Source organism: Serinus canaria, chromosome 1 (genome assembly GCF_022539315.1).
Source record: "Serinus canaria isolate serCan28SL12 chromosome 1, serCan2020, whole genome shotgun sequence".
Lineage (NCBI taxonomy): Eukaryota > Metazoa > Chordata > Aves > Passeriformes > Fringillidae > Serinus > Serinus canaria.
The window spans coordinates 11,206,525-11,230,335 of record NC_066313.1 but is presented as its reverse complement, the minus strand read 5'-3'; the positions used below and the strand labels follow the sequence as shown (position 1 = coordinate 11,230,335).

The following is a 23,811-nucleotide window of genomic DNA, read 5'->3' as shown; positions in this document are numbered from 1 at the left end:
CTTTAAAACTGCTGCCTTTGGTGTGCAGTGAGAGATGGGAGAGCAATTAGGGGCTCCATTAAGGCTTTAAATGCTTCAGGTACATGGAATATACAGCCATGGCTCACAGCATCCCAGACCACAGCCAGCTCCTGACCAAATTATGGTCTCAGTGTTAAACTGCAGAGCAGAGACACAATTCCAGCCTCCAGATTATACATCTCTGTCTATTAGCCCAACATAAAAGTCACAGATTCAGGTTTTTTTCTTACTAGCAATTTTGGAAAGTGGTGAGCTTTCATAGGGCACAGGCATTAAAAAATTGTGAGCCAATAATGTTCAATACAACAGAAGGCAAAAAAAAAAAAAAAAAAAAGGAGGAAGCAGGGAGGGATAGAGGGCTAGATTGAAAAAAAAATAAATTACACACCTATGAAAAGGACATACCTACTGACAAAAGAAAGATGATCCAATTTCTATTTGTCTAACCGTAAGCTCATGCAGAGTAATTTAAAATATTTATTTCTAGTCAAGACAAAAGCTAACAGAGGAGGCATTACTGAAATGGGATCACATTAAAAACATTTAAGGGAATTTTTTGAGAGGCTCATAAGGACTCCATCTAGTTTGCTCTGAAATCATTAACATCCTTGCCATAGATTTTTTTAGAAGGACATTAGGAAAGAACCTCCCTTGAGAGAAAAAAAAAAGTCTTTCCACCAATTTATGACTCTTACACTTGTGCAAGTGGAAACAAAATTTTGTTGCCAGCACTTGCCCTGCCATAACTCAGATATTACATAGCAAGATTAGCAAGAAACTACCGAACACTGAGTAAACTCATTGTCACATTTTAGGAGCAGCAGACACTGTATGAGTACATATTGCCTTTTAGAAACTGTTTTATTAAGAAGTGTTTAATCTCTTAAGTAGTGTTTAAACTTGACTCATCTCCTGCCCCAAAAGTAGTCACCCACTCTGGCCATAGGAAAGGCACTGCCCTGGGTCAGCACGAAGAAGCATGGATTAAACAGGTTATTAATATCCCTGCCCTTGTGCAATTAAAATATACTTAAATACATTTGAGTGTAAGAGGGAAATAGCTATCAGCTGATACTGAAGTCCCTCCACAAACATTCACTCATTTCAAACTGAAACTTCCTCTGTAGTTTCAATGATGGCATATGCTTTTGAGTTCTATGAATTTTTTTGTTAGTAAAGACACTGGTATAGGTATATATATTCCCTATTAGAGCCAAAATAGTGATAGTAGTAGTAATTTAAAAAAATAAAAAATTCCCAAAACAAACCAAACAAACAAATAAAAACAACACAGAAGCTAAAAATCTTCAGCACAAAACACGGAAGACATTAACATTGGTTGTATATAAAATATTAGGGGAAAAAAAAGAAAAACAGAATTCTTCCCCTCCTAAAATTTAACCATTACCTTTATCAACAGAGAAGTACAGCCTTTCAAACAGATGTGTGATATGAAGCGTGTTGTGATCTAAAAATTAATAAAATTTTAGAATTTTCATTAAATACCATCACTATGATGCATTGTAACACAAACTTATTACAAATAGTGAGAAAAAACCAACATGAGAAGCACAAAATTTCCAGCAAACTAGATAATCTTCTCCTCCCTTTGTCTTTTTTCTCCCATGACTACAACTCAATATTCAGAGTACAATAGCACTATATAAAACCATGTCATTGCACTGTAAAATATTTTTAAAAATTATTTTGTCCCCTAAACAGATTGTAAGTTAAATTTCATGCATCATTTTCTTAATCTAAGTCATGCCTTGGTCTGCAAGGAAAGAAATTAAGTAGAATGAGAGATGCATACTCAGTACTCAATTCTCTTTATTATAAGGAAAATACTTTTATTATGTACAAAGGAATCCTACTTACACCAAAACATGGTAAAATTTTGTATTCTTTTGTATGTATGTATGTATCTCAAGACATCTAGAAGGGAACCTGTAATTGCCTGCATCTGACTCACCCTAACATAATTTTTTCTTGATTAAAACATAAGAGGGGAGAAAAAAAAATTAACCTTTAAGGTGAAAAATTTTGAAGCCCAAAACAGACTGGCATACACTCTTTTGAAAGAATTTAAGCAGATTGAACACTCAGCTCAGCTTTTTTTATCTTTCTTTTTTTATTTTTTTTTCCCCTCTTTCTGGGCTTGTCGGCACAAGAGGGAATAATGGGGAGGTGTATCATTCCCAGCGAGCTGCAGTTCAGTGACTGCTGCATATTTAATGTCACACTGCAGCCATGGCCACGCAGCCAGCTGGCTCACATCTACACTGCAAATAACTGCTTTCATATCTGGGGGGATTTTCTTGATATTAAGCATTACATGACCATGCTCCGTGTTCCTTTCCCCCCTACCAGCCCATCAGCATCGCAGAATTTCACCTGCTGTACATTTCAGACTACAGCAACAAGCAAACAAAGCACACTTAGCAGCCCCCTGATCCCTCTCCTGCCAGGCAGTAATCCGTCTCCTCCTCCCACTCTGGCAGTACCCCCACCCAGACCAGCCACCCAAGTGGAACTGGTGCAGCATTTGTGGTTACCAACACAAGGGCATCTGGAGGGACATTTGGGGCTCTGCCAGGGCCCAGGGCAGCTGCAGAATGCCAGCCTGCCAAAGCCAAGCTGGAGCCTGGTCACAGAGCAGCCATCAGCCCATCTGCGGCAGCGACGAGGGGACACGGCACAAGCATAGCTGGAAGGAAGTTCCTTGGGATAATGTCTCCCCAAGCCACTGCCCAAAATTCAGGGACAGATGCAGATGGTCAGCTAAGCTGCTCTGCTTGGCAACACTTAACAAAACACACAGGCTCCTCTATCAGCCAGAGCAGTAGAAGTGAGGAAAGACTGGACATGTCAGCATGGAACGTCTGTAATAATGAGATCATCACTATTGTTGATGGTAGTACACAGGTGAGGAAATTTGGGTTTTCTTAATCAAGTAAAAGAGTGCTGAAACCAGCCTGTCAATGTGGGCATTTCCAGACCAACCAGTATGTTAGAAAATGTGTGAGCTCAGAGGACAGAGGCCAATTGTACAAAGAATATGATTGTAGATACCATTTCTTTCCTCGGTGCAATTTGGGACCACTTTCTGTGCAGACATCCCAGTAGTATCCTATAGACTGGCAGGCTTTATCATCTGGCTGCTATGAATTTCTTAATGAAAACACATCTCTCTTATCAATGGGTCTGCCACCATCATATTTAGGCTAATGACTATTAACTAGGGTGAAATTTTTGGCGTAAAAGCAGCTACATGAGGTCCAGTCATGCTCTCTATCTGCTGCTGTTTCTACAGTTCTGGGAGGAACCCGCCCTAAATGCACAGTGCAATTTTTCCTATGAGGTTTGTTTTAAAAGCATGGCAGAAGTACAGATACTATACTCATCATTCTGGGGGAAGTTACCTGCCAGATGCTATCCTGACTGATAATGACTTCTATTGGACAGCTAGATATTCAACCACCATCAGAGCAATTACATTTGGCTGAAGGAAGGAGGCTCTTTCACAGCTAGGCTAGTGCTTGCTAAGCAGTGTCTCCACCTGGTATTTTCATGTGGAGACACAGGAGCAGGTTATGTGTTACATAACAGCTGTGGAAGCATGAGAAAGCAGCTCTCTGGTGGCTGGGAGGCACAGGTTCAGTCAGATTTACAGAGCCAGAAGTCAGCCTTCTCTAAGATGACACTTCCAAGAGACATGTCTAGCTCTTACTATATTCTTGCTCTTCTTGCTAGATAAAGACTTGCCTTTTAAATTAAAGAATCCAATTTCCAGGTGTATGGGTTTTTTTTTTTTAGTACCTTGTATAATTTTTCATGCATATTTCATGGGTGGTCAACGCAATACAACATGAATATTTCAAGGCCTTTTACCCCACAGAATGCTAGGGAAAGTTCTATTTGAAAATTTTCTTATTACTCCTTTTTTAAAGCTTTTTTCTACTGTAAAGGAGGGAAAATAAGTATGAGTTAACCTACAGGATTAGCAACTACTAGACAGAAATCCCTCTATGAAAATACTATGATCTAAACTAAACTAGGTGAGATGGGTCCCACCTGTGCTGTCTCATTCCAGCATTCCTGAGGATCCACTGCCCCTGACTGTCTCTAGACACCCTGCAGGCCTGAGAAAACAGCAAATTACTCTTACAAGTAATGGGTTGTGTTCGCTTTGGGCCGTGGGAGAAGCAGGACCAATTATCAGGCCACTTGGCAGTTATATCTGCACTGGTATTAGCATCCCTTTTAGCAGAAGAAATGAGAACAGGGAGCAGAGAAAGTTTCTTCAGGCAGACTAGAGCCATCTCAGCACTGTATATATTATGTCATTCACCAGGGCTGTGACATTTGGCATAAGTGGAAGGGCAAAGCTCCCCACTGAGGGATGGGTGACAAGGCATCTACGCTTGGCACAGTTTGGATTTAGCAAATTGCTTTCCCTATCTTTCCATTTCATACCCCCTGAAGTCATGCACAAAGTTCACTGTGAAATAAATGGGGTTTTGAAATGATTGCTGACAATGTCTTCATACTGATATGTATTTTCATGGAATTATTCCACAAAAATATTTTTTTCTTCCTTATAGTTCATTGCCTAAGTGCAGCACTAGGTTTTGTTTAAGGGTGAAAACTGAAATGCCTTTGTACAGCTGTAATGATCCAATCTACATGTCACTAAATGCTCCAGGGAACACCTTGCATGTTGATTCTTTGGTTCTCTGAAATGCACTTCATAACATGCTGTGATGTTTGTGGAACTAAAAAAGGGCTTTTAGAAATCTGTTTCTTTCTAGCCCTCTCAGACTCCTACTGCCTCAGCTCAGGCTTTTTTTGCAAGAACTGCTTCTCCTGCTCTGAGAGATAACCCAGGCCATCTGCATCCAACTCGCTGCCCTTCCATGAAGTGCAGTCCAGGACTGGTGTCCCAGGACCAAACAGCTCTCAAAGGAAGCTGCTCCTACCACTGGAAACAAACACAAACCACTCTGTTTTCCTGAAATGGGTTCTCCATAAATATACAGGGGAGGGCTGCTTCTTAGCAATGCTTGCAAGCTGAATTCTCAGATCCTTGCTGATGTTCTGAGGCCAATGGTCAATCAGAGTGCAATGGCCAGCGAGGGGGCCACAAACATGTGTAGGCACCTGCCCACACTCCTGTAACAAATCTTGCTGCAGTAGAGTTCCTGAGCACCTATCCCACTGGAAATAGGCCAGCCTAAGGAAATTCAAGGCTTCCAACAACCTGATTTGGCTGCCCTTGCATCCAAGGCTAGCTGGAAATAGACTGGTCCTGATTGAACTTAAGCACAAAAATAGATAAGAAGAAAGAGATGGACTGTCCTAATGGGGAGACAAACCAGTGGGAAGTAACAGCATACTGATGCAAAAATACTATATAGAAGAGGCCCATTTTGCTCATTATTAACTCCATGCTGCCTAATTTACTACACTTTGAAACAGAAGTGTGGAACAAACAATATTCTGTCAGGTATATAAACTGTATTTTGGCACTGAAGCTTAGCTCAGTAAGCTCATTTGAGAAATTTTACTCAGAACCAGTTTCCTTTCCATCCTCCCTTAGATAATTCCCCTGTTTCACTGAAGAAATGAAAGCATACCAACAAACCATGTAAGAAGGTCCTGACAGCATCTCCTATTAAATTTACAGAAACAGACGGATTATTTGTGAAAATGAACAAAATCTTCCCTTCTGAAGAGAAAGAACCTCCTCGTTCATTTGTTCAATAATAACTGCATGTTAAAATTCCAAAGTTAATCTACTTCTCAAAAGCATTCTTTGCATGTTCCTCCCCCTCACCTTCCTCTGTGTATGTAGCCAGCAGTCCTGTCATCTCTACAGAAGCTTTTCACTAAATCCCAGTGTTCCAGTGGATAGAACCAAGAACATGAATTCTTTCTGTGTGTTTAAATGCTAAAAATAAAGCATCAGATTTTCAGCTGACATAAATCAGCCTGATTACACCAAAGCCTGAAGAAAGCAGGGAATAACCCAGCGTATAAAATCCAGCTCACAGAAGTTTCCAAAAGCTACACATGTACCTGCTTCAGTACCCACATAGGCACATGGCACCACAGAATAGGAAATGTGCACTTGCTTCAGTAGTTTTTTGACCTGCAGTGCTTTAATTTACCTGTTCTTGATTCTAACATACACTTGCTAAATTTTAATTACACACAAGGGGTACAAAATCAACAGTGCAGCAAAGCCAACCATAAACAGATGCAGAAAGAACCTGTTCACCCCCTTGTGTTACTTGCCAAGGCAAGGCCTAAGCATGCCTCTGGTGATGCTCCCATGACTTTTACTTTGAATGACCACAGAGTTCTGTCCTCGTGATGGAATGTGCTGGTCACATCTCTGTCTTGCTCTTTCATGATGTGTGCAGACCCAGCTAAACACTAAAACAGCATCTGGAAAGTTTATACTTTTTGTTAAGTTTGTGACAGCTATAAATATTTTGTACGTTAATGAGATTATAGAAATCTTGAAACCCCAGATCTTGTGCTCTGTGGGGGATTGCACTATTTGGGCTGTAAGGCTTGTGTTTGGAATGTCTCATGCCAAAACCAGTGGCTAGGCACAGAGCAGAATCTTAAGATTTACCCAGGCATCCAACACCCTCAGAGAGGGTCACAGTCCATGATTCACATTTCCAAAGATATATTCAGCAATGGAACATCCTTAAACCAGCTGCTGCAGTGTTTTATACTTTCCTTCCTGATAAAAAGATTACCTAATGTTTAACTTCTAGGTTCCTTACTGAAAATGAAGTCTATTACTTCCTTCTAGGCAAATCTGTCATGAAGACAGGGAACCGATCATTCCTTTCCTCTGTGCATTCTTAAAGATTAATGTTGTGTTTCTCATCAGACTTCTAGCACTGAAACCAAATAACTTTACCCTGAAAATGAAGGTATGTGGACTTCTTAATTTCTTTATTTCCCTCCAGATTCTGTTCAATGAATTTGGAAGAGCAGTGGCCAGGACTGAACACAATGATTTGGTTGTGCTTCTACCTGTTCAGTAAGATGAGGGCATCTTAAAAACCAAAGCTGTTGGAACACTCTGGTATATATTTTGCTGGTTTTCAACATTATAATTATATTTACTTCTAGTTTTAGTCTCAACAATTTGCAGGTCCCTGTCCATACAAAATTTACCTGGTTGCTCCCCTACCTGCCTTAGTATGGCTGATTATTCCTACCTAAACTTTGCATACTGCAGCTATCCCTGCTGACATTCATCCCATCCCCACTCAGCCCCAAGATCATTTCTCCCATTTTTGAAATGATTTTGAGTACCAAAAGTGCCTTTCACCACTCTATTCCTACCTACCTGGAGCTGAACAGATGACTGCAGAAACTTTGAAAGGTCTTTCCATCTTGATATTGTTATGAACTGTGGTTTCCCAGGTAGTTTGTTTGCCTTTCAATTTTTTCATCTAGGTCCCTCTTCTTTAATTTGTTATGTGTTACAGTTTAGGAGCACATAAAATGCTACTAAAACCTTCTTGAAAGTCAGCAAACTAAACATCTACTGTTACTCTGCTACAGAAATTTGTTAAATTTATTTAGAATGAAGAACTATTTACTGTCTTGTTTTGCTGCTGTCTTCTAGGTGTCTGCAAAAATTAATTTAAACCATCAAGTGTTAGGTAAAATAGTTTTTCCAGTCTTTTTATTCACTTCCATGTCAGTTAAGTTTTGGAAGAAACTTTATCTAGCAAAGATGACTCTCAACTGTGGGATCTTCCAAATTCTTCTATTAATAACAGTACTACGTCCTTTAAGTACCAATTTCTATAGATGTTAAGGTTAGCTCTTATCACATATGGTTGTAAAAGCTGAAACTATATCAGCTAAGCAGGAAAGAGCAGTGAGAGCCAAACTTAGCCATGTTGTGAAAAGACATCTTGCAGAGAAGAGGCTGTGTAGTACTTCTTATTCCTACCTTCCAGAACGATAATACTAAGGAACAGAATTATCCTTGGACTTGTGGGTGGTTGTCTGCTACTTCTGCTTTTCTCTGTGCCTTCTGGAAAGTCATTTAACCTTTTTCTGCTGCAGATTTTCTGCCTATATGATGGACATAATGATGCTCACTATCCTTTTAAAACTGTTCTTTAGCAACATTAAAGACAAAATAAAAAATTCTCTAAGTGCTAAGGTGTTATTTATGATTCACTTTCCCTGGGCAAAGGAAAGTGAAATTTAGAAAATAGTGTGGTTAAAAAACTCCAAGCAGGTAGCATCCAGCAGAATAAAGATAATATGTATACAAGAACATCAGAAGTTTCATTGTTCTGCTCTTAGACATAAATGAAGATGTAACATATGTTTTTAACTCCTCCTTCATTTCACCAGCTGTCCATGTGACCTTTAACTCCTTAAAGTAGAAATAAGCACATAAAAAGTGCATTATTGGTTGGAAAAAAAAATCCTGTCAAATTTTGCTCTACCTCTCTCACTCCCCAAACATTAATATGAAATGAGGATTTATGGAGTTCGTGCCACTTTTTTGTAAGATTGTATTTTTTTTTCCATAAACTTGAGTTAAGTATCACTCCTGTTTAGGTATTGAAGACATAAGGTAAGCTGCCATCTCAAAAAAAACAGCTATCAGTGCAAAGAGCTACAGAGATTCTCTGGATGACAGCAGAACAGGTTAAGCAATTTGACCCCCAATAATTAAACTTTTCTCAGGAAATCACATGAGTAAATAAATAAATAAACATTAGTATCTGTAATACAAAGTCAGTTATATCTATTTTATAACTCCTTGTGACAGAATGTACAAAAAAAAAGAGAAAAAGAGAAGAAACAAGAAAATGGTTACTGGAGAGCCTTGACCAGATCTGTCATTCAATTTAACTTGAAATATTTGAATAAATTCTGTTTACACCTGTGTCATCCCTTGACTTAAATAGCATCAGAACATTTTGTCCCACCACATTCTGTCATATTTCTTGAAAATGTGAAATGGTTGCTGAAACAGGAAAGTTTGAAATCTGAAGTGGAGGTTTTCCCTAGTGAACTTCAGAAGTACCCAGCACATGCTGGGGGGTGGTATTCCCCTACAGAACTTGTCAAAGCTGTATAATTATGTGGTAACACTTGTAGATCCCATTTGCTAGAGTGTCGCCGAGTTCAAACCAGCAATGGAAGTGGTCTTCACACACATTTCCATATGCTTGCATTCCTAAAGTACTTCAAAAGGAGTATCAGGAGTCTCCTGCTCACATATGGCCTGTAGAAGGCATTTAGAATTCTGGAGTGCTAACTTGTGGGATGGGAAGCAGCTCTGTACAGGAGAGGTGGTTTCCATCTGCAAATGCAAAAAAGTAAAATTGTATCATTATCAGAGCCTTAACATTTACTTTTTCTTCCTTAATTCTCTTTATTATGAATTTTCTGTGCTGTGAATTACACATTACAGATCTTCTTTTAGCTTTGCTGCAACAGTAAGCAAATGGAATTCTATTCCTTATGTTTTGTTCTTTTATTCTTTCCTCTTCTTTTATTTTCTTAAACTCTCCATTACTCCCCTTCAATATGACTACCTGATTATATCTCCTTTATAACGTGCTCACTTTTGCTCTCCCTTTCACTCACCACACCCACATGTGGTGTTTTCATCAACTTATCCACTAATTTTGGAAACAGTACACTGTGATGGCTGGTTACACCCTTCTACATTTCTTGTTTAACCTTATGACTGGTTTTTTGCTGACAATGCAAAATTTTGGCAGTAAGCTTTGGGTTCAGGACCATTCTCTTGATATTTCTCACAATATTTTTGTAGAGTCTGGACTATATCAGCCAAACTACCTTATAAATTCATTGCCAGCTGAATAGATCCCAGTTGAAATGTTGTTTCTCATTTCAGTGTGGATTCTAAGAGTTTTAGACATGTCCTTCCTGCCTTTCATCAAATATTACTTGAAGAAGAATCTCTCATTTGAATTTGTATAATCTTCATAATTGTCCACTGGTTCCAGTGGGGCAGGATCCTTGAACATTGGCAGTCTGGGATGTCATCAAGGCTTCACCAGTACCCTCACTGACAGCTTTAGATATTTTCATCACAAAAAAATATTGGAAGACATTTGAACTTGCCATTTTATGCATACAGATCTGCAGCTGAGTGTATTTTGTGACCATTCCCCTGTACTTGGCACAGAATTTGGTGCACCTCAAATTCTGCATTTAGTTTCGGGCCCCTCCTGAAATGAGGACATGGAGGTGCTGGAGTGAGTTCAGAGAAAGACAACAGAGCTGGGGAAGGGTCTGGAGAAAAAGTCTGATGAGGAGCAGCTGAGGGTATTTAGCCTGGAGACAAGGAGGCTTGGGAAGACTTTATATCATTCTACACAACTCCTGAAAGGAGGTTGTAGCCAGGTGTGGAGGGCAGCTTTTCTTTGTAAGTAGTAACTGATAGGACAATAAAAAAACACCAGGAGAGATTTAGGTTGGATGTTAAAGGAAATTCTTAATGGAAATAGTTGTCAAGCTTTGGAATAGGCTGCCCATGGAGTCACCATCCCTGCAGGGATTTAAAAGTCATGTAGATGTGGCACTTGGGGACACGGTTTAGCAGTGGGCTTGGCCGTGCTGGCTTCATGGTTGGACTCAATGGCCTTAAGAACTTTTCCAAACTAAACAATTCTATGATAATTTAAAGTGTCAGGATAATAAAATCATTTTTGGCAGATTATTTATGCCAGGTGTTTTTGATATGTGTCTGATATTTCTGAAGGCATAATCTCCACATTTCAAGTTGGTAGGTAGCCTCGCTTAAAGATTTCCATAACAAGGCCAGTCATAGCTTAAGAGGCAAATATAAATCAACCACACTAGCAATCAAGTAATCAAACAACTCAGCTCCTCATCTGTTATGAAGCAAGTTTGTAGATCTCTTGCAAAAATTTTAAGCTTACAGTTCCAAGACAGTTTTTCAGTTCAATTCTCTTTCCCTCTTTGTGCGAACTCTACAGCCAAAAATATATAAAAAAAGAAGCCAATAAACTGTCCCAGGTCAAGCCAACTCTATTATGGAATTTCCCATTATAAACAAACCTTTGGAATCACAAATCAAACTTGGTATCTATATTGTTCTTTCTCTCCCCAAGTTAACCTTGTTCTAATCCTCCAAACTCACTTTATACAATTATCTTTGAGAGGTAGTTTCCTTTATATATATACAAACCATCATTGCAGTGATTGATAACATAAATAAGCTGTAAGCACACATTTAATCTAGGCTTGTACTGATGTCCATTTGCTTGTAGCATTGTATTAGGGATATTACACATGAAACTTAACAACAAATTTAAATAACACTCCCCTGCACAGAAAGATGACGCCTGCTACACTCAAGGCAAGTGAAAAGTCTCAGTCACACTTGCTCCTCCTTTTGGACTTGCATCTCTATTTTGAAAAGAAGCCTAGTATGAGATCTGAGCTTAGATAAATCCTTCTTTTAAAAAGACTCTGTCACACAAAGTATTTCCATAGTAATTCTTTTTTGTTATTCTATACTAATACTTTTTCAGAAAAGCTGATTCAATTATTTTCCTTCTCTTACTAACGCATTCTGCTTCCTTTTTGAGATAGGATAAAAAAACCCTAACAATCTCTTTCTGTGTTCTGTTCTTGTTCTTCCTCACAAGCTCAAAGTGGAATCATTAAATAATAATTTAAAGGTAAGCAATGACTGTATTTGTGATTTCTCAGCTAGGCCAGAGATCATTCAGCGCCTCAAGTTATCCAGTCCAGCAAAACCTGTATCAGAATTGTCCAGCTCAGCCTCTACAGCTATAGACTGAATCAATGTGCAGAGGTATATTTCAGTCCTCTTCCAGGTACAAATTTTCACAAGACTAATTTTTCTTTGCCTGTGTACTCATACAGGATGCTTTGGTTCTTCCAATTACTTCTTTTAGGGAAGGTTCCCGTGTCATCTGACATCATAGACTAAGACCACCAGAAAGTCTATTATTGAGAGCCATTTCCTAACTCTTTCCCCTATTATTTTCATCTGCAAAACTCAGACTTCTTACTAAGGGCCAACAAGCCCATAACAATATTAGAGTGTATCTAAATTTATCAAGGGAGAATTCAACTTATCTCAAGCTAAAAGCAGATCACCCAGTTAAGATTTCTCTCATCATTTGTTTCCTTTTTGATTCCTTATGTTGTCCTTCCATCAGATAGTCCCATAAACAAAGTTCATTACTATTTTACTAGTTTTCTGAAATATCTCAAAGTCCTTATTTAGTGGAATAAATAAATCTTCAACAGAAGAGCAAGCTATTTTAAACAGGGTGCGCCATTATCAATTTGCTATGCTGCCTTTAACTTTCAATTTAGGGAAGAATTAGGAAAAAACATCTAAATAAAATAAGAGTATACTTTCCTTCTGCTTTTTCCCCCAATCAAAGACTCAAAGATTAATATACCATGCAACAGAACACATGACACTTCTACAGATGCTAACAAAAACACATACAGTGAAAACAACTACATTCTGCAGAGAATCTTTTAGAGACAAAAGTGCTCTTCAGACAAGGCCTCTGAACAGGTTGTTAACAAGTGCCTCTTGATAAAGAACTCCCACATGCAGCTGTGCCCACCATTCCCTGAGGAAGATAATGCTTCCCTTAACATCCCTTTGATGGGCCAAAACTCAGAGCCAAAATCTTTCCAGCCTGCAAGAGGCTCCTTGAGTAGGAGCATGAGCTCAAATAGAGCTGGTGGGTCCAAGATGAGGGTGTGGGCGAGGGCTCCAGTTGGGGCTGGCCAGAGCCACTAAGGCCTGCTCAAGACACTATTATATAGGAAAGAGTCAGAAAATTGAGAATGCAGCCATAATAGTAATAAAACCAAACAAAAAACCCCAATATTAGTCACTTTGCATGAATTTCAAGAGAACTGCTTGAAGACGATTCCTCACTAAGATACCGTGTTTTGGGAACTATTAAGTAAAGTTCTAAAGGCTGTTCTTTAATGATTTGAATATCTAAAGCTTGTAGGAAAAGAAAAAAAACAGTAATTATAAAATAAACTCCCAATGACACAGACTGCGTATCTCCTCCCCTTTTGGTATGCCGTTCTTTAAATTATTCAGCGAGTAGCCACAAACTCATCTTCACGTGGGCTAGGAAATATGCTTGCACAGACTTCCAGAAGACCAAAGTCTTTTTTCACTACATCAAAAAGCCATGCAAAAGGGTGTGCTGAAATAGAAATGAAACTCCTGGTACTTTCACAGACTTTACTGGTTCAGTGCATATTTGCTCATGGTAGCTTTTGACAAGAAACAGGACGCAGGTCACTGGATATTTTTTCAACTATGATCCAAATAACATGACTTTATCTAATTCTTTTCCCACATGATGAACTTCATCACACAAAAGTTTTCAGAGGAGAAAACACCCCAGCCTATTGAAAATAGCAATGGTAACCACCACACTAAGAAGCAATGATGACGATAAGTACAATCTGACCTCATCTTGGCAACAATGTTGGCTGATCAAAGAAAGTTAGACATGAAAAACTAACACATGAGATTTCCCAGTAATTTCGACTCCACCTTTGTCAGTGGCAAGTGAGTCCATGTCCAGCAAATCCATTTCCATACTGGCAAGACTGGAATTAACTTTACATGACTGATAGACTGCTTCTGAAAAAGACAGCTGATTCAAGCCCTTCAGAGGGCTGTGTTAGTCCAGTACCTTTAAAAGCACACATTTATAAACAAATACAAGGTCAGATCACAACATGCCGTATGCTAGACTGGGTTTTTTTTCCCAGCACATTCATTCTGTCCAGTAAATAAGCATTTGGAATGTAATAATTTAAGTGTAGGAAGGGAAAAAAAGGCACAAATAGTAACAATCACCAGGGCCATTAATCTCCTCAAAGCTACCTGCCAGATCTTGGCAGTAGAGGCAGCAGACTAGTTTTTTTGGAAAGGACACAAATACAGTACTGTGGTTTATTACTTCTCCAGATATATTGGTTTGGCTCTACTTATATAGACATAAGTGGCACACATTGTCCAGAAAGTAAGTAAATACTTGAAAAACATGAAGTTCTCATGTCAGATAATGGACTTTTAAAATAATCAAAGTTTTCATGGGGCTGTTACATTTAACATCATTGTCATAGTTTATTTTGCCCCCAGAGAAACGGGGGGAAAAAAGGTAGAGAGGAGAAGAGCATGAACTAGAACATATTAAAAGAAAAACAAAACCCACAAACCATCTGCAAAAGTTAATGGGTTGATGTAAAAAAATCTAGCCAGTCAACAGCTATTGCACCTGGATCTGCTTCTGCACAATTTCTGATGGTAAGAAGATTAAAGATGATTCTATCCATGGCACCCAGACAGCCTTAAACTAAATGTTCCAGATGAAAGGAATGTTAAATATGAGAAGATGATATAAAAATCCATCAACAACAAATGTCAATGGCTGGCACAGAGCAAAACTACTGCCTGGCCCGAGACTGGGGACTGGAGCTCTCAGACATGTGGAGCTTTTCAGAATGTAGCAAATAATCCCAGCCTCCCTTCTGTGATGATTCAGAAGGATTTCTTTGGAGGATCTGGGGTCATCTGCAGTATTTTCCAGTTCAACAGTGAGAGAATCAAGGACCTGTTTGCATTCCCTAATGAAACATAAACTACTTAGGAGGCTTCCCACAAGACCACATCAGAAGCCAGAACTGTCTTAAAACCTCTCTCCATGGGTATGCTCCATAAGCCTGTGTGTTTGTGTTTTAGAAATGTTGATTTGTCATTTTAAGTCTTAATGCACTTGCCAAACAGGACCATGATATATTGGAAGGTTAAGATAATAAACACGGGAATTTCAGGAAAGAGCTTTTCCTAGCAGCATCACGAGCCACTTTATTTAAAACAGGACAACACCAAATATTTCATTTTGGGTGAGATCACCCATATCAAAAGACTATCCTTTTCTAAAACAAAATACTGCTTTTTATGTTGGAGAAAGTGTATGTTAAACTCTAACAACCTGGAGCAATTTTCTGATGCAGTTGATGCAGCACTTTGTACTGCAAGGATCTTGTTTTTTCCTTCTGGTGACAGAGGCCTTCCTTAGTTTTGAACTGCCAGGCACAGTTACTTCTGGAATTGAACATGTAGTCAAATGTCAGATATCCCATATTTTAATTTTATACAAAAAAATTAATCTTACTTTAAATCTGGACTCTTCAAAACCCTAAAAGAAAGGAGCACCCTCAAAAATCTTACATGCAGATATGGAGGCTGCATGGTTTATCTGCTTCCTTCCATTACTTAGAAAATGGTTTTCTCACCATCAAGCAAATAATTTCAGCCAATATTAAACTAGACTAATACTAAAAACAATAAATAAAAAAAAAATATTAAGCCACCAGGGACAGTTAGAAGAAAAGCTGGATAACCTGAATCCTGTGGTGAATTTAGCCCAAAGAACCTATGCTTCCTCAGTAATTTTGAAAGTCTGCCCTTGAAGGATAAGAGGAAGTTTTTTGCTGTAGTGACAAAATACAACAAAAACCACTACTACTTCAGAAGGACTCAATAAAGCAGCTCCAAAATGATAATAACCTGAAGAAGTAAAACTTTTGCCTCTGACTCCAGCAGAGATCAGATCTCCACTGTAACTTTGTACTGGTTGGTGGATTTTAATTCACTTGAAAATTTAACATGTAGTTGGGGTCTACCTGATACATGTTGAGATGGTCACAGTATTTCCAGTTCAGGAGATTTTTGGCCATGACTGGCGTCCCTGAAAGGAGTGCAACTACCATAAACTTCCAAATCTTTCCAAAATTCACAGTTTCATAGCTGCAGAAAACACTGGGTCTGAATGTGATCATCCTAGTCTCCCTTTCATGGTCTCCCAAAGGAATAGGGAACAGGCATGGGAATGAGAGAGAAAGGCTCCAGGGCATATTTCCAGCCATAGGTAGACATGCCACTTTTCTCCTGCAGGGCCATGGGTGGGCACACAAGGCTCCACACTCCTGACTTTGGAGCCTGCAGAGGCACCAGTAGAGCCTGAGTCCCTCTTCCAAGACAGAGAGTTCACTCAGAGGATCCCACTGTTCAAAGGCACAGAAAAATCAAAAGGGAGGTTGCAGACAAAGTGACAATCTCCTTCCCAGCCTCCCCAGAATAGATTTGTGTAACCTTTCACTGAGATATGACCCGTTACTTCAGTTCTTCCATAACCTTATTTATCAGATTTTCATCATTTTAACACACTAAATTTGTGTGCCAACCAGGAGGAACCTAAAGTCATGAACTTCCCAGGCCCAGGTTCAGAGCTGAAGTACATATTGTTTCTTCCTGCAGTTAGAGACACACAGCTGCTCCTGTGTCAGCCAAAGCAGTGCTCAGACATCCAAGTCTGGGAGTTTATTTTTGTCAGTCAGCAGTCCAACAGAGGCTTTACATGGGTTGGTTAGAATCCTACATTTATTTGTATATTTTATCTATTATCTCTCTATCTATTATATGTATACATATGATACATGCATCTCTTAAAGCAAAGTCAAACCTGTCATCAGCTGAATATTTAATGCAGATGCATTACTTGCCTAGAAGAGAATCTGCACGAGGGAGTACTGTATCCCAGCACAGTGCATTTTGTGCTTCAGTGCAAGATTATCTCACCTCCATTTCCCCTAAAAATCCTGGTGGAAGAGGAAATTAAGGGAGACAAACTGAACTGTGATGCTTAGGGAGTCCCTTGATTCTGTCTGTCACAGTTTTAAGCCTGCCTGGGGCCTCAGGGGAGTCTGGCTGTTCTTACTCCTCCTCTGCCAACCAGACAGTAACGGCCCAGTGCTTTTATTCATTACCCTGAATGTAATGCACTAAATTTAACAAGTAACACACTCAGCGGGAATTTATTGGCCTTTTGCAGCATGATTGCAAGGTAGGATATGGATATGGATTCCAATTACTGCTGACACCCAGATAAGAGGAACAAAGCCTGCATATGATTGTTATTAATCAAAGGTGATATCTGGTATTGCGAAGAAAAGAAAAACAAACCTAGAATAATTTAAAAATACTTAACTAAGTACTTTTTTCCTGTCAAAATGTCAGTGGTTGCAAATAAAATTATGCTGGCATTTCCTAGCTGGGAATAATAAAAAGGATAAGCATATTGGGCAAAAATGATCAGAAAAAAAAATGTAAATAAAACCTGCTATTGATTACAAAATGACATGCAGAAAACTCACATCCCAGGAGATGTAATAAGCTGTGTAAAGCTTAAAAAAGAAATGTGCCTGGGTTCACAGCTGTAGAAGTATTATTAATCACTAAACAAAATGAAAATTCTGTGTTGTATATTCCAGGGAGCTGAGATTCATATTTATCTGACAGCATTAAAAGATGGGCTAGGAAGAAATTAATTTTTCTTGTTCACATCTGGAGTTTAAATAGGTACAATATGAATGGGCAAAGAACAAGCCAAAGACCACTGCGTCAAAATTCCAGAAACCAACAGATGTGAAACACATGTAATATCTCTCCCAAACCTCTCCCAGGTGTGCACAGAATCGAGCCACTGAGTTATATGGGATTGCATTCATTTCACAGCACTGCACCCCACAGCATGTTAAATACTACCGTCATGCAGAGCAGTGAGAGGCAAAGAATTTGGGTTCATAGTCTTGGGAATTGCCAGTCAGCTTGGACATAGAAGAAGAAAGTCCTTTCCAAGTTGTCTAAACAGTTAAGGTCAGCAAATGGGACAAGACAGCTTATGAAGTTTCTCACTACTATTTCCAAAATTCAGGCTGAGCACATCAGATGAATATCTCTGCTAACAACTCCTTTCCCTTTCTGAACCATAAGCAGGATGAATTACTTTTCAAAACCACAGTGTTAAAAGGGATGAAAATTTCTGAAAGACACAACAGAAAAATTTGCTTGAAGTCCAGTGAGTCTGCTATTCACTGACAGACTGCCTTAGATGCCTATAACTTATGTATGACTTTAAAAATTAATCAGAAAATGTGAAAATTATGTTGCAAATACCAATGTGGCTCTTCCTGGATCTATTCTAGAACTCTTTCCTGCTTCTTGAGAACATTTTTATTTCCCAGTCCCTTCAGTATTTGTAAAAGGCAATGTGTGTGCCCACTGGGACCAGAACTGCCACAGTAGCTGTCTCAAACAAACCCTCACAAACTTTTCAGTGAGGCTTCCAGAAAGGAATTCAATGCTATGACTGGAGAACAAGCTTAAAGGAGCTTTGACAATCCTTCTGTCTTTAACTAAAGATTTTATTCTACAAGACATCGTTCTCACATCATTTACATCAGACATGGCACATGCATAAGGCTTACAGCCCACCTAACTGGGGTTAACCTGCCTTTCCTGGGATGCTGCCTCTCACCTGTAAAAAGCAAGAGACCAGTTTTTGCTGACATTGAGAATTACATTTTCATCTCTCCTGTGAGGAAAAATGCCATAAGCATGTTCTACATATACAAGAGATATAAAATAAAAGGTATAAAGATTTATACATTTCATCAAAAAAAGAGGTGAGAAAAATAATTTTAGCAAAGGCCTTTAATTAGTGAAACAGAAAAGCAATCATGTTTTCTCACTGCTTTTTGCCACTTTACTGGTATATGAAAGTGTGGGTACAGCAGGAAGAAGAAGAGAATAAATAAGAATAAGATATTTTTAGGAAATAAAAGTATTTTAAACACATTGTTTATACATTATATACTGTATATTATCTATCACATGACATTTGCTATTTATATATGAATGATGGATTGAGAGCACAAAATCATTTTTGTGGTATTTAATGCTGTAAGGTTTTACTGATAAATATTTTGTTGCATTTACAGAGCATTTCAAACTGAGGGACAGTCAGCTTGGTGATGCAGCCTTGGATATCAAACAGATCTTTTATTAACAGCTGTAGTATTTTCTTGCAATACATGAAGTTTGTCACTGAGGCAGAAATGGAAACAGCTAAAATGTTGATTTATCAGAGCATGCAGCTATGTTTATAATTTTAAGCTTGAGATTAGTGCTCACCAGGGCTTTGTAAATAAGGACTTTACTAAGCAATGACTTAGTAAATACACTATTTCCCCAACATTGGCTTCAGAGATTACTCCTGTAGTCCTCCAGCTAAAATGCATGCTTGTGTTTTACAGTCCTTGCTCACAGTAAAATAAATGCACAGAAGGTAAGTTTCTGTGATTGTCTGCACATTGTTTTCCAAAGGACATGAAACTAATGTTGTTTCCTCATATTGCAACTAGAACCTTATATGAGGAAAAGCCCCATGGGTGGCAACAAATGTTGAAACTCCAGTCTTTTGTTCTCAAATGTTAATGACAAAAATCCAACAACATTTTCTGGAAAAGATTACAATTTAAAATGGTAATGGTACATTTGTCTCAAGAGAATTTGTATTCTGTCTGCAAACCAATCAAGATATGGTAAAAGGATTTAGAGAGAAATCACTGCTGAATGCATAAAATCCTGTGAACAAAGAATGGTACCTGCACACAGGAGACAGCTGGCAATAACCATCAGTGGACTGAGAATGCAATTCTCTTTATTCTTGCAAATACAAAACCATCTAAATTCTGATAGTTTTTGCTATGTGTGACTGGTTTTATTCACACCACACTGTTAAGGAAGCCACTGTGTCCTCCATATTTTTGCTAGCCCATACCATGGATGTGTATTAGATCCAGACTCTTATGATTGGAATAAAAATCACCAAAATGTGGATCAGGTTGATAACTCTAATATAAATTATTATCTTCTCCTTCCCCCACCCTGCCCCGAATTTCTCACAATGCTTTTAACACACTAATCCTTAAGAATCATTTAAGCAATAAGAGTAGGAGAAGGCATCACACTGGAAGGGAATAATTTCATGCCTCAGATGTGTTGTGAAGCATGAGGATGAAGAATAAGTGACTTCAGTCACCTGAGAAGTGCAATGATTCCCAGAAATGCATTGCCTAAAGTATCTTTTTTGAAATTATTTCATGGGAATTATTTTAGAAAAGGTCAAAAACAATGATTGGATTTGAGTGATTACGGTGCCAACTATACAACTTGTAATTCACTTTTTAATAAATAAGTTCTCTCACCATGCTCTTAAAAATAAAGTGTACATTTTAAAAATTAAAAAGGACCTCCTTGCTCAGGTGAACTTCCACCCTGGCCAAGGTCTGCTACAGGAGCTGAGAAAACAGGGTTTGGGCCACTCTACCTACATGAAGAGACTTTCATGGTGATATTTGTCCAAATCCAAAGCAAGCATCACCACTGGGAAGTGTCCATTTCCCATTCTTCTGTGGGATTCCTCTGTCACAGTCTTCCTTGGTTTAGGAATGGCAAAGAAGCAAACAAATGTTCTGCACCACTGTATAGGCAAGAGACATCAGTTCTCTCTGGGTCAAGCATCTGTTTGGGTGTGGAGCAGGTATCTCAAATTTTATTCTTACTCTTGTTGGAGCTTTTGTCACCATTTTTCTTCTTTTAAAGAGAAAAATCACTTCTATTCTTCAGGGTTGAAAAAAATTGCATATTCTTCGTGCAGATTTCATTTTTAATAAAAAAAGAGGTTTCAGAAAACCTGTAAAATAAAGAATTTTAAAAAAATCATCCTTCATTACACAGATTACAAACTACAGTTCTGTTTGCTGAGGCATCATCTCATGGGTTCTACTAGGCAAATTACCAAGTATTGAATGGAAACAGCACTTTGGTTTTGGAAAAAATGTATCACTTTTCTTTTGAAAAGAAGTGAGCTGTAGCTAATTTTTAAAGTTATATTATTAATCTAAAGTTTAATCTTTAAAGATCACACTCCTACTCTCATTCTTGGTATATGTTGTAATTTGACCATACTAGATACTGCAAAACATTTTCTTTCTTATTCATGTCATTTTATGTTTCTTTAATGGCATGATACTAGGGAGTATTTTATTTGCCTGATAACATAAAGGGGAAAAAAAAAAAGTTAAAAATTTAAAGCCAGAGGAAAACAAAAAGCCTTCCAGATTTTAAATCAGAATATTTCTTACTCCTCTTGCTTCTTTATGGCTCTGAGGGACTGATCAGAGTATCTGAAGCGCTTTTGACGTTGCTGTCAAAATGAAATATTTAAATTAAGGGATTTATTTTTGCTCCCCTGGTCAAGTACCACATGCAGGTAAAATGTGATAAGAAATCAAAAGGATGAGGCACACTTGAGGGAGTATTTTCACAGCCTACTCAAGGCACATAACACAGGCATGATTCCATGTAACTAAGTTTAGCAGCCAACAGCCAGCACAGAAGCAGTAATGTGTAGGGGCAGGTTCTGTCAGGGGGTAGTAAAGAAGGTTATTTAGTTCTAAACAACAAAGAAAGCCTTATGTTCAAGATAAGTTTACAGGGCATTTACTATTGCTACAATGCATGAAATGCTGTAATTTCCTCTTTCTAGCCTTAGGTTCTGCTGGTGCTCCACTTTTGGCAATTGTTCTGGGAATAAAGAGAAGTGAGTGTGTTGGTCTAAGCACCTGAGAGCAGGAGAGATCTTGCAAGTGTTTGTCTTTCACATTAGAAAGGATCATCTCTGGAAGGACTTTGGGGGCTTAGAAGGACTTGACAGCTTTGCATCCTCAAGAAGAGACTAATTTGCTGCCAATTGTAAACAATATATACTGGGGTGAGTAGTGGACTTAATTATCTACAATAAAATTTCTCAGTTTAAGTTTTCAAACTGATAATCATGAAATTATTTTCTCTTAGTCATCATCTTCCCTGTGCCCCTCCCTGCTTTCCCTGTGATCTGGTTTACATGCCCTCATTTGCAAATATTTTTGGGACAATGTCAGGTTGCTTTAGGCCAAACAATGAGATTTCTTATCTATTTTTATAAAATTTAATCCCACTGGCAACGTTGGCTGGATTTCACTAATGGTTACAATGAAAACAGTGTTTCATTTGGCTTTAAAGCTGTGATCACAGATGAAACTTTACAGGACTATGCCAGAGTATGAGGGCCAGGCACCGAAACCAACTCTAAACAAAAACTGAAATTATGTAGTCTGGATTTTCATTATGAAATCTGAAAAAAAAAAAAAAAAAAAAGGGGGTAACCTAAACCCCATAAAAGTTGCTTATATAAAGAAATAAATTTATTATATAGCAATATACCCTTGCTATATTGTAACATGCTACTGATGTGGTATCAGCCAGAGCTGTGGGGTCCCAGATGGGGCAATGTTCATTGTCACCCAGCAGCTGGATCATTTATCAGCCAGCCAGCACATGGAGTTTCACAACCCTCTTCTGCAATTCAAGGGGGACCCTCCCCTCCAGCCCACTCCCACTCTGAGTTTAACCCCACAGCAAAACTTTTAGGCTATCTTTGCAAGGATGTCTAATCCACACTCAATATGCTGATCAAGAAATACCTCAAGGGCCTCTTTGTGATGGTTTTGGTTCTACATGTGTGCAAGATCTGCAGCTTTTGGCCTTATCTCCGGTAAGAAGTCACCATCTCTGGTTCATGAAATGCCATTTTCCTTGTCCTGTATAATAGACAGGTTTCAAACATTATCAGTAAACACAGGCTGGGAGGTTAGCTCAGAAGGACACGTTCCATAGAGGCAGGATGGATGCTCCCTCTACACTTTGACCTTCTAATCAAGAGACCTCAGCACAAATAATTTGGTGGGGAAAGGGGAGGAAAGCTGAGAAGAAGTGTCCACCCTGCCACAGCATGCACACAAGAGCCCTGTGATGGATAGTGCTTGCAAGTCCATCAGTATTTACAGCCAGCTTCTTTTTTTGTTGTTGTTTTTTAATTGTGAGATTCCCCAGAAAGAGCAGTCCCAGCAGCACTATGGTGTGCACTGCCAGATGCCAAGATTCTGCAGCCTCTGAGAAGTAGATACGCTATTCCTACCCCAGTGGTCCTGTGCTTCTCTGGAACACTCTCTGGGATCTGCCAGCTTTGGGAGAGAAACCTGTTTCCTCTTTTAAGCGTATGAAAAACCTGCCTTAACCCATGGACAAATTAGGCAAATCTCTGTTAGTGAAATCTCATAGACTATCCCTTCCGTAAGTAGTTTTAATTGCGACTTTTTTATAGACAGGAGAGGGGTTTATATCCTGGCTTGAAATCACTAAGACTGCAAGACCACATTATACTGCGTGTAAATGTTGGGAAAGAGCACATTTGAAAACTGGGCTGAAGAAAATGGTGGATCTTCCTCCTTCTCCAGCCTGATTTTGTGAACTCAAATGTCCATCTTGTGTGGTGCTGCTCTGCCTGCACCCACCCCAGGGCCTGGGTGCTGGGCCCTGATATATCCCAGTGGCAGAACCTCCAGTCTGGACCACCCTTTTTCCCAAGGAGAAAAGGAAAACCAGGGCGGTACCTAAAGAAACAATATGTCAGTTCTTTGTAGCTTTGCTCCCTCACTGCAGGTACCAGCCTAAGATGGGGCACTGTGTGCTAAAACAGACCTCTTGTAAATATTTCATATTCATGAGACAAGCAAAAAAGGCCTGTCACCACCCTGTGCATTTCTATTATTTAAAGGGTCACTAATCAAGCAGTGAACTTACCTTTCCGACAAATCTCCATACCAGACAATCAATATTCATCTGGTGCTAGCGATACCCTTTCCCCGCCCGCCCAGCATGGGGGTGCAAGCTGGACTGTCCTCCTCCTCCTCCTCTTC

General features: G+C 38.9%; 1 long non-coding RNA gene across 2 annotated transcripts; it reads right to left on the bottom strand.

The window, feature by feature from the left end:
* Window positions 1–8,789: 8,789 nt before the first annotated feature.
* LOC108962420 (uncharacterized) lies at window positions 8,790–23,811 on the bottom strand. 2 transcript variants are annotated; one of them, XR_007777471.1, is made up of 4 exons: window positions 23,696–23,811; window positions 22,537–22,653; window positions 20,344–20,705; window positions 8,790–9,385 (listed from the first exon to the last, which is right to left on the bottom strand). It is a non-coding gene; the product is annotated as an uncharacterized LOC108962420 (long non-coding RNA). The 2 variants fall into 2 exon arrangements; XR_001991045.3 differs by lacking the exon at window positions 8,790–9,385 and having other exon boundaries at window positions 18,644–20,705.